The sequence below is a fragment of the Macaca mulatta genome, chromosome X (assembly GCF_049350105.2).
Source record: "Macaca mulatta isolate MMU2019108-1 chromosome X, T2T-MMU8v2.0, whole genome shotgun sequence".
In the NCBI taxonomy this organism is placed as follows: domain Eukaryota; kingdom Metazoa; phylum Chordata; class Mammalia; order Primates; family Cercopithecidae; genus Macaca; species Macaca mulatta.
The window spans coordinates 96,861,848-96,874,395 of NC_133426.1; the positions used below are offsets into that span (position 1 = coordinate 96,861,848).

The window sequence follows — 12,548 nt, forward strand, 5'->3', positions numbered from 1 at the left end:
AGGCAGTTAATTAAACTATGACAGGTCTCGCAACCCAAGCATAGCTTGTGACCTTGCAGCTGCACTGTAGGGAAAACAGGAACTTATAAAACTTGTAAAACACAGGTGCTTTTAGAAATAGTTATGAGAAAAGAATTTGTTTTTTTCTTTTCTTATCCTTGCTCTGGGCAGTAGCGGTTGTTGGGAGTGTTTCTGGAGCTCATTCCTTTGTGCTCTGGCTTTACAGATAGTGTTATCAAGGCTCTGCCAGGGCCCTGCCTATTGCTGGCCTTGGAGCGAGTCAGCCAAGTATGGGAAAACGTGTTTTTTCCCTTTTTAACTTTTGCTTCACTTCCTTGAGTAAAATTTATGGTGAAAGCTGCACGTTGTAGCTTCCTCAAGGCCTTGCAATCAGTGAGTATGGCAATTTAAGCAATATTGATGACGCAAATGTTCCTGGATCCATGAGGTCTGGCTGCTTGTTCTCGTAGTCCAATAACAAGATGCAGACAGACTGGGAAAGAAGGTTTATTTCTGCAACTGGTTACAGGGAGAACATCGGAGGAACTCACCATCCCAACTCAAAGTTGCAATTATTTTTAGCATATATATATATTTGTCAAGATTTTTGCTTGCCTGCAGGAGTGTTTCTTAATCAATCTAATCTTAACTAGGGGTCTGCAAGTAGGTAAGTTTATTAGATTTGTTCCTGAATGGACGAGTATGAGAAAGTCCAAGTGAGATTTTAATGAGTTTGTTTTACATTCTAGCCCTTGTACTTACATTAGTTGTTCCAGCTCTTTAATGTTTAATTTATATATTCATCAGAATTACAGTAAAGTGTTAGTAAAAACTGGCTGCTGTGGCTGCTAATGGAAATCTGGCATGCCACACAAGGTCCAGATGGTCTAGTTGGGATCCCTGCTCACCACAGGGCCCCCCATCAGCTTTCAGTAGAAGTCCTTGGTGGCACACAGGGTGATGAGTGCCAAGTTCCATATCTAATATTTCTCAATGGCAAGAATTAACAGAAATATTGTACTACCGCTTGCTGTGCTATGTATGTCTGTGTATATGAGTATGCATTGGAAAGCAATATGTTTCAAGAAAATAGAGTGAGGATTACAAGGCCCAGATTTTATTGCTGCATCTACCAATGTGCTATGTGATCTTGAGCAATCATTTATTCCCTCTGACTTAGTGATAAGCTGTTAACAAAATAGCCATGATAATTATCTTTAGTTCGTATCTGAGTTAGTATGACAATTAAATGAACTAACTGATATAAATATATTTGCTAATTTATTACATTTGTTACATTATTAGTAACATGTGTAAAGTATATGCACTTTTATATTTTTTAAAGAAATAACTGTGGTTAAAGAATCGAAATGTGATTAAATTGATAGCAATTTATAGTATTTTATATTACTTCAATGTTTATTGACAAAGGCTACATTTATATCAAAATAATATTTTTTAATATCAAGTATAAACTAGTTTTAAGTGCAGTGTGTCTATCCAAAAAGTCATTGCAATATACAGCATAGCAAATTAAATTATTTTAAGCAATCTTCACCGAAAAATCTCTGTTTTCTCTCATCTCTCTGCCATCTCTAACTGCAAATTTGAAATACTCATCAATACAGCAAAGTTTTCAAGAGCATGGACTCTTGAGTTTAAATCTTAGATCTGCAATTTACTAATCATGTGACCTTTAGCAATTTCTATACCTTATAATAGTAGCAACCTCACTGGACTATTGTGAATATTAATTTATAAATTTTAATGAAGGTATTTATAATATTGCCTAGAACATATTAATGGCTCCATAAATGTTCACCATTTTACCATCACACTTTACCTTGCCTAAAATTCCTTTCTATGGTCAAGTAAAACCCTTCAAAAATATTCAATTCTATTTATCCTCAATTTCCAACATTTTGCTGTTCATAATGTTTCATAATGCTAAGGAACATTCAACAGACTAGTACAATCTTTTACTCTCACAATTCTTTCATCCTTTGTCATGCTCGAGAAAAAATATGTAACTTAACAGGAAAGAGGTCTAAAGATCCTAAGGTAAAGAATAAATAAAAACCAAAGCCTGTGAGTAACTCTGGAATCTACCACTGAAAGAAGATGCTTTTAAACTTTGGTCACAAGAAAAACTTGTCTTCTACAGTACTAAATTTTAAGAAGAAGCATGATGCTATATCTACTACTGATAACCATTTTATGACTATATGAGGAACCAACCTTGGGGAAGATGGAAAGTGAATTGTGTCTGAAGCTGGGCTTTGTGGGTTTGATTACTAGGCTGCTGTGTGACTTTGGCAGATTATACAGCTCCTCTGAACTTCAGTAGTTTTTGGTATACAGTGTAAGGATAATAATGGTAGTTGTATCACAGTGAAAAAGAACAGGATGTGTAAATAAGCATAATTTGGTAAAGTGCGCAACTCGTACTAAATACTACGTTTAACATTGTTATTAGAATAAAACCAATTCTATAGAAAATAGTGGAGAAACAAAAAGAACCTGAGTTCTAGATGACAATATCAAATCACTGATTCAACTAAATTGAAAACTACACAATCTGTACTCCCTGTTATGTGATAGAGTAAATTACTTTATTCTTCAAGTTAATTAAAGTGAAGGGTTTTACTAATCACAGCTGACAGGTATGTGTGTGTATACAGATATATATCTTTTTTAAATTTAAATGAGAATGTTTTAAAAATATGTTTCACATCTTGTTTTATCTTTTTAACAAGATAATGTATTTTTAATTTCTTTTTGATCAGTACAGCTATATTTACCTCATTCTCTTTAACAGTCACATACTATTCCATTGTATGGTAATACCAAAATGTACATATATTAGTTTTCCATTGTTGTGTAAAAAAATCTCAGAAATTCAGCAGCTTAAAACAACATACATTTATCGTCTTAAATTTCCTGTAGGTCAGAATTCCAGATATTGGATTAGTCAATTATTTCCCACAAGCCCTAATAAAAAACTGAAATCAAGGTACCAGTGAAGTCTGTGATCTCACCTGGAACTTGAGATTCTCTTCCAAGCTTAGCGTTTTGTGTTTTTTTGCTAAGATGGCAGTCATTTTGGTATTTTTTAAAAAGTAACAAAAGCAGTATATAAACTATAGAAAAATCTATATAGAGTTGAAAACATTTTTGAAGTAAGAAAAGTAAAACGTTATATTCCCACAACACAGAGATCCCAAATAATAACACTTTAGTGGGTATCAGCTTATCTATTGACACATATATATTTCCTTTTATACATATCTATGCATTTTCAATCAAAATGTAATCACACTGTTCATATTGCTTTGTAACATGCCATACTAGTTCCCCCCTCATTAACAATCTCTGCCTTTCCAAAGCAATACAATTTCATCTCCTCTGGTACCCATTCTTGCTTCAAATCCTTAGTCGACTAAAAAATGAAATTCCATGTGTGTTTAGCTCTCTGGAAGCTCTCCATACCTCATTCTTTTAGACCTTTATGAGTACTTCATTGGAAAGGCGTGATTAAAGCATAAACAATTGTGTAGAAATGTGATTGTACAAAAAGGGGTATAATCTAATACTAATAGGCTGAGTGGGAAAAATTCCCAAGATCTGTCCATTCTGATTCCTCTTGTCCTCTCTGTACATCATTCTTTCATCTAGGGCTTGGGACAGGACCTCTTCTGAAATGAGAATCATATGACTTACAATTAGACAAGGTGGTTGGATAATTTCTTTATGCCCACCTCCAAGACAGAAAGGTAGATGAAAATTTCTGCCTTGGGGAGAAAAAGTAGCAGATGAAAAAAGGGCAGCAGAAGAACAAAAAGAAAGAGATTCTGTTTTCTGAGACCTGCTTGTGAGGGCTAGAGCAATACAACCATTATAACAGGGGCTATGGGAGTTATGAGCTACAAATCATGGATTAAAACAAATATACATATGTCATAATATCACAGTGGCCTTTTATGTCTCATTTTTACCCCATAACATCATGTTTCAAGGTTTGTCTGAGTTATAGCATGTATCTGCACCTAACTCCTTTAATGGCTGAATGTATTTCATCATATACCATATTTTATTTATTAATTCATCTATGGAAACGCGTTTTCTTCACTGTTTGAATATTGTGAAAAATGTTGCTGTAAACATTAATGTATGAATTTTGTTGTAGACATATGTTTGCAATTCTCTTAGATATATAACAAAAAGTAAAATTGCTGTGTCATATGGTAACCCTATGCATAACATTTTGAGAAACAGAAATACCGTCTTTCCCTAGAGAGTGGCTTTCCCATTTTATCTTGCCATCAATAATTTATGAGTGTTCTCCTACATATCCTTGCCAGTGCTTGTCATTTATCTTTCTATTATTACTTTTGTCATTATTATTGCCATCTAGTGTGTGTGAAGTAGATTCTGATAATGGTTTTGATTTGCATTTTCCTAATGACTAACAAAGTTGAGAATATTTTGTGTGCTTATTTGACATTTTTGTATCTTCTTGGAAAAAGTGTCATTTAAATTATGTGTCTGCTTTTATTGTGTTATTTCTCATTTTATTTTTAAAAATTATTCGTGTATTCTGGATACAAGTCCCTTGTCAGATCTATGATTTCCAAATATTTTCTCCCATTCTGTGATTAATTTTTTGTTTTTGGGTTTTGGGTTTCTTTTACTTTATTGATAGTATCCTTAGAAACATAAAACTCTTTAATTTTAATGAAGTTATCTATTTATTGTTTTATTATTTGTATGTTTAGTATTACACCTAAGAAAACTTTGCCAAACAAAAGATCTTAAAGAGTTACATACATGTTTTATAATTTTATTTCTTACATTTATTGCTTTGACCTATTTTGAGGTAAAATTTTATATGCTGAAAGAGTCCAACATCATTTGTTCAAAATAGTAATTCAATTATATTTACACACTTTTAAAAAGTCATTTGACTATAGCAATCGGGATTTATTTCTGAAATCTCAATTTTATTCCATCTATATATATGCATATTCTTGTCCCAGCACCTCACTGCCTTTACTTCTGTATCTTTGAAGTAAGTTTTGATATTGAAAATGTGGGTTCTTCAATTTGTTGCTCTTATGTAAAATGGTTTGGACTAGTTGAGTCCCTTAAATTTCTATATGAATTTCAAGGCTATCTTGTCAATTTGTGCAAAAATGCTATTGAAATGTTAATAGATTTCAAATGGAATCTGTAATTATCTTAGACAGTGTTTGCCATTTTAATAATATTACATCTTCTAATCCATTAACACCACAATATTTTTCTTTTTATTTAGCCTTTAAATTCTTTTCATGATGTTTTGCAGTTTTTAATATGAGAGTTTCAAAGTTGTTTAATTAATTTATCTTAAGTATTTTATCTCTGTGATGTTATTGTTAACATAATTGTTTTTGTAATTGTATTTTCCAATTAATTGCTACAGTACAGAAATATGATTGATTTTTGAAGACTCTCAAAACTATGTATTAGCTTTAATAGTAGATTCTTTGTAATTTTTCATTTACAAGATTATGTCATCTGCATAGAGACTGATTTACTTCTGTCTTTCCAATCTAGATGCATTTTATTTCTTTTTTTCTTTGCCTAAATGATTCAACTAGAGTCTTAAATTAAAAAAAGAAAAGTTGATATCCTTCTCTTTTTCTTTTAGTCTTTTAGCAGTAAGTCTGATGTTGTTAACTATGGATTTTTCATAGATGCCCTTTATTGGATTGAGGAAGATCCTGTCTATTTCTATCTTCTTGTTTGTTTTTATAATGATGGATGTTTAATTTTGTCAGAAATTTATATATATATATATGTGTGTGTATATATATAATTTTCCCTTTTTTCGATTAATATGTTGTATTATTTTGACTAATTTTCTTATGATGAATCATAAGTATAATCCTGGAATAAATCACCCTTACTTGTGTTTTATTGGTAGTGAAACTGTACAGTCTGCAGCAACCTCAATTCTTGCCTCCTCAGAAGAAAGAATTAAATTGAGAGGCATAAGACAGAAGGAGTGACAGAGGCAAGTTTTAGAGCAGGCGTGAAAGTTTGATAAAAAGTTCTAGAGAAGGAACAAAAAGAAGGAAAGTGCACTTGGAAGATGGCCAGGTGAGTGACTTGAAGGACAAGTGCCCTGTTTGACCTTGGACTTAGGGTTTTATATGCTGGCCTATTTCTGGCATCTTGTGTCCCTTTTCCCTGGATTATTACCTTGGGGCGGGCTGCCCACATGCACAGTGTGTTTATTGGAGTTGTACGCATGCTCACTTGAGGCATTCTTCCTTTTGTTAGTGGAATGCACCCAGAAGGTTATATACTAGTTAAACTCCACCATTTTCCTTCTTAATGTGCATGCTTGACATCCCTCACCTAACTCTGAGATCTTACTGGGAAGCTGTTGATTATAGTTACAGGTGTTTTTACCTATTGAGAAAATGCCTTTCCCTTCTGCTGACTGCCACCAATTGTTATTTTAGGGAGACAGTTAGCAACTGCCTGACCATCACCTAATGGTTACCTGACTTTGCTAGTGGGGTGTTTGGGGAGGCTCTCTTCTGTCCTGCTCATGCCTGACTAGCTATCTACTGTAATATGTGGTGTTAGTCATTTTTATAGGCTGCTCAAATTGATTTGTTAGCATATTGTTGAGGATTTTGTGTCTTTATTCATAAAGTATATTTTCTTATGACTTCCTGGTTTTGGTGTCAAAGAATGTAATACTAGCTATGTAGAATAATTAATCTCAAAATATTTTCTAGTTCTGTTGCATTTTTGTTGACTCATTAGTTATTTGGTAGTGTGCTGTTTATTTTCCACAAATTTGTGAAATTACATTTTTCTTTCTTTCTTTTTTTTTTAAAATCTACCTTTATTCCATTTTCAATGAAGAATACACTTCGTATTATTTAAATCTATATGCCTCTTGGAACATGTCTTCAACACTCAGGCAATGGCAACTCTGCTTCAATCTTTACTTCCTGTTTATGCAGAGCCTCAGTATCTGTCAGAGTTGACAGCTTAAAGCCTTCTCAGGTCACTTCTGAGCATGTGTACTGACCTGGTTATTTATACAGCTTTCTATATATGTGCCCTTCTGGCTTCCCAGAAATATGTCAGAACCTCCCAAAATACTTATAGACATCCTATTCTGCAACTTTTAATTTTAAGCTTTTAGTTAGTGTATTTGCTTCAAGTTTTATATATTACCTCAGGCATCCATGAAATTAAACAATTGCCTGCAATAGTTGTTAACAAATGCTTCTAGGAAGAAGATTGCTCATGTTGGGCAAGCTCTAAGTTGGGTCAAATGCACACAATATTCTTAGTGAGGTCTTCCATGGAACTAAGACAGAGACCAACTAATGACCATTCTCTGAGAATGGGGTCTTGGAGAATCTTCAGTGTCATTTTTATTTTTTGGTTTCTGCCTGGCTACTGGTCTTCATTGGAAATATGGGCTGTTAGTTTTCAGTTAAACTGCTGAGCTAGCGAGCAGGATATTGGACCAAGGCAAGTTAAAAGATTGCAAAGATCAATATTATTAAGTTTTTTTTAATAAAACATCTGAGAATTTTTTGGTAATTTCTATCATTTTGAAAAACTTGATTCTGACAATAGTTGCCAGTTTTCTTTTTTTTTTTTTTTTAAGAAGAAAAGACATTTTGGAGGTTCTTACCATTTCTACTGAGTTATTTTCATTGATTGGTGGAAAAATTTAATTTTCTGTACTCATAGCATTAATATTTCCACTTTCTTTTCTCTTTTTCTTTTCTTTCTTTTTTTTTTTTTTTAAACAGAGTCTTGGTCTGTTACCCAGGCTAGAGTACAGTGGTGTGATCTCAGCTGACTGCAACCTCCACCTCCCAGACTCAAGTGATCCTCCCACCTCATCCTCCCAAAGCGTTGAAATTACAAGAATGATCCATGGTGCCTTGCCTTCCATTGTCTTACTAGATGCTAACCAGAAACAATTCTAGGAACCTAGCCACTTTTGCCATACCATCCTCTACATGTCCTGAACATTTGTACATTTAAGATAAACAAGAGTATCCCTCTTGTGCTTTGACATTCTTCTTTTTCAGAAAGACACAGTCCTTTTTAAGGGCTTGATTGATTAGGTGAGGCCCACCAGGATAATCTTTATTTTGATTAATTCCTACTCAGCTAATTAGTAACCTAATAATGGGGTTGATATTCAATTGTATTCACAGATTTCATATGTATTCAAAAGGAAGGAATTATATAAGGAGTCATGAAGTGAGAATGTAGTGGAAATGCACATTAGAATCCTGCTTACCCCAGTATTTAATAATATGCTCCTAATAGTGATTAAAGCATTATTTATATTATAATATATAACAAATAATAATTTATAGAAATTAATATATTATTTAATTACTTAATAAACATTCCTAGATGTGAAATGGCTGCATCAACAAACATGTATATTCTAATTTTGAGAGGTATTGCCAAAATGCTCTGAAAAGTGAGTTTTCTTGGTTAATTTCATGTTGTTATTACAGAATATCACAGACTTGATTATTTACAAATAAATTTATTTCACACAGTTCTGGAAGCTAAGTGTAATATCAAAGTGATTGCATCTGGTGAGGACCTTCTTCCAAAGTCATCCCACAGCAGAAGTTGAGAGGGAGAGAGAGGAAGAGAGACAAAAATATTGAACTCACATCCTCAAAAGCCCTTTTATAATCAACATTAATTTATTTATGAGGGTGGAGCCTTCATGGCCTAATCATCTCTCAAAGGTCTCACCTCTTAATATTGTTGCATTGAAGATTAAATTAAAAAAAGTTTTCTAGGGAACAAAATTGAACCATATAATGGTTGATACAATTAATACTATTATCACAAATAATAATTTTAGCTCACCTTAATTGAGTGCTTATTTTGTGCCAGGAAGGTTTCTAATAGCTTTACATATTTTCTCATGATTAATGTTTCAAATCTTAAAGTTTTAGTATAAGAGATTAAGTGAGAATCTAATTTTAACTTTTACATGTGATATGGTTAGGCTTTCTGTCCCCACTCAAATCTCATTTTGAATTATAATCCTGCGGCGACAAGCTCAGTTGTGGAGACCCTAACCCAGCGACACTAGAGGAGTTAAAGACACACACAGAGAAATATAGAATGCAGAGTGGGAATCAGGGGGCTGACAGCCTTCAGAGCTGACAGCCATGAACAGAGTTTTATCCACATATTTACTGATAGCAAATGAGTGGTAATCACTGTTTCTATAGATTATAGATTAACTAAAACAGGAAACAAGGGGACGGGCTCTGGCTAGTTATCTGCAGCAGGAACAGGTCCTTAAAGGACAAATTGCTCATGCTATTGTTTGAGGTTCAGGAACACCTTTAGCAGTTTTCCGCCCTGGGTGGGCCAGGTGTTCCTTGCCCTCATTCCGATAAACCAACAACCTTCAGCGTGGGCGTCATAGTCATCATGAGCATGTCACAGTGCTGCAGAGATTTTGTTTATGGCCAGTTTTGGGGCCTGTCTATTGCCAGATTTGGGGGCCTGTTCCCAATGTAATCCCCATAATCCCCATGTATGAAGGGAGAGACCAGGCAAAGGTAAATGAATCATAGGGTTGATATCTCCCATGCTGTTCTAGTGATAGTGAGTTCTCACAAGATTTGAGCTCATGGTTTTCTAAGTGTTTGGTAGTTTCTCCTGTGTTCATTCTCCCTCTTGCCGCCTTTTGAAGAAAGTGCCTTGCTTCCCCTTCACCTTCTGCCATGATTGTAAGTTCCCTGAGGCTTCCTCAGCCATGTGGAACTGTGAGTCAATTAAACCTCTTTCCTTTATAAATTGCCCAGTCTCAGGAAGTTCTTTATAGCAGCACAAGAACAGACTAATACAATATGTATTTCTTTTCTATTACTTTTCCTGTCAGTAACGTGTTCTCTCTTGAGAATAAATAATGAGCGGAAAGTTGACCTCATTTTTAATGAAAAGAAAAATTTTCTCCTCATTTTCTAGATAAAAGAACAAATTATTATTGAATAAACAGAGAAAATATGATAAATCCTCCAACATAGCATTGAAATTAATTTCTACCCACAGAAAGAAAAGCTGAAGAACAATGTTATTTCATCATGTCACACAATATCAGGTGTGCTGTGTGTCTACACAGAAAGTAGGACATAGCAATATTTGAAGGTGAATTTTTTTTTTTTAATTGAGACAGAGTTTCATTCTTGTTGCCCGGGCTGGAGTACAATGGTGCAATCTCGGCTCACTGCAACCTCCACCTCCCAGGCTCAAGTGGTTCTCCTACCTCAGCCTCCCAAGTAGCTGGGATTACAGGCCTGCACCACCACACCTGGCTAATTTTGTATTTTTAGTAGAGACGAGGTTTCTCCATGTTGGTAAGGCTGGTCTTGAACTCCCGACCTCAGGTGATCCACCAGCCTTGGCCTCCCAAAATGTTGGGATTACAGGCATGAGCCACTACTCCTGGCCAAAAGTAGTATTTTATTTAGAAATTAAGAAATACCTAGAATAATTTTTTGTAGTGTATATCAAACATATTTTTCTGTTCTAGATATATTTATCAAAGCTGTGCCAAGGGTTCCCAGATTCTGTTTATTTCCTCAAACCACTGACCTTCTACCATGGCATAGAAAATATTTATTAAATCAACAGCTTTATTATACTTAAAGTATTATTGTTTTGTACATTAAAATTATGTTTTTCTCAGTTCTAAATAGGTTTCATTTCATAAAGTGATTCAAATACTAAACATCAGTGGGATTTATATATTATTCAAATAGAACCGACTTTAATTCTCATGACTCTTTATATCTTTTATTATGTGTATTTTATTAGTTAAAAATCCATTACATCATTAAGGTACAACAAAATAACAGCAGACCTAAGGTAGCTATTTAAAAGCTATTAAAGCTTTATAAGCTCACTGTATATTAAATAAAGATGTATATTTAAAAAAAAAATCTAGACTTCCCCTTCCAGCTCTAACATATAAGGAGCTTTTATGTGGTCACTCTTAACCTTAAAAACATACAAAAAAAGACAAGTTGTAAATAACCAACTCCACTTGGACCATCAGATAATTGAGGTCACAGGAAAAACTGCCATCTTGAAATCTGGAGAGATAGGGTAACACAGAGAATTACCCCAGAGAACAGCTTATTTGGAAAAAGAGTCAGAGTATCCAAAATCTTTAGCAACACTCAATTTTCATGAACTACTGGAGGATCAGTGTGGAAAAGCTTGATAGTAAAATAAATCCTGTGATCCAGTATTATGGATGCCCACACACTTTTATAATTTCTACCTCCTGTAACCCCGTTAGGCATTCATGGTGAAGAGCCAAGAAAAATCTGCTTGTGTTTCCAGTAGTTGAGAAAAAAATAAAGTATCCACTTTGAAATATGCCTAGAGTGTTCCCTATAACAAAGGCATAGATCACAAGGGTATCAAAGACTTATCCAAACTGGTAGAAGGATAATTATCCATATTCAGGCCACTCTAGGCTTCCTGTCTCACCGCAGTCAAGGGACGCAAGCTCACTTAAAGACAGAGTTATAATCAAATATTAGAATGCTTTCTTTCCCCATTCCTTACCATCACAGCAACAGAGCTCTTGTGAATAAACAGTAAATTACAACTGAAAGAGCCACAAGACACTGACTCTATTTAAGAAATTGTTTATGAGAAAACCTAAAAATCAGCAGGAGAAATAGACATGGACAGTAGAGAAAATTGAAGCCTTTGGCATCTACAGTTACAGCAAACATTAGAACACAGCATAACTCCCAGCCAGATTAACATTAAACATTACACTAAAAGCATAGTTAAATTTTTTTTTTGTTATTTACTATAACATATCCAGCTTAAAAAAGTACAGATGAGAGTAAAAGGCAGGGAAATATACAATCTGAAGAGACAAAACAAACCAAATTTACATATGACACATACTTTGGAAGTACCAGATATAAAATTTAAAATAAAGATGATTAATATGTTAAGAGATATAATGGAGCATGTGGACCACATGAGAGCACAGATGGAAAATATAACCTGAGAGATGGTCTCTAAGAAATAATTAAAACAAATATCTAATAAAACAAGACAAATAATGTCTTTGGTGGGCACATCATTACGGTGACACTGCTGGTAAAAGAATAAGTGAGGATAAAAATATGTCAGTAGACATTCCCCAAACTGAAAACAAAAACAAAAGAAAATAAAAAATCAAGAAAAACACATCTAAAAATTGTGTTACAATTTCAAAATGTGTAACACAGTTATAAATAGAATAGAGGAAGAGAAGATACCAAAAGAGAAGAAATATTTAAAGTAATAATAACTAACTTTCCAAAATTAATGTCAGACACTGAACTATAGAATTTAGTTAGCTTAGAGGACACCAACAAAGGATAAATACAAAAAAATCTAGAGCTAGGCATACAGTCAAACTGCAGAAAATCAAAGGTCAAAAAAAAAAATGCTTCAATGAAGAGAGG

The 12,548-nt window shown here is 33.9% G+C and overlaps 1 long non-coding RNA gene across 1 annotated transcript; it reads left to right on the forward strand.

Moving 5' to 3' along the window:
• Nucleotides 1–282: 282 nt before the first annotated feature.
• On the forward strand, nt 283–9,882 carry LOC144338743 (uncharacterized). Its single transcript, XR_013413091.1, has 3 exons — nt 283–393; nt 5,966–6,141; nt 7,830–9,882. It is a non-coding gene; the product is annotated as an uncharacterized LOC144338743 (long non-coding RNA).
• Nucleotides 9,883–12,548: the final 2,666 nt, after the last annotated feature.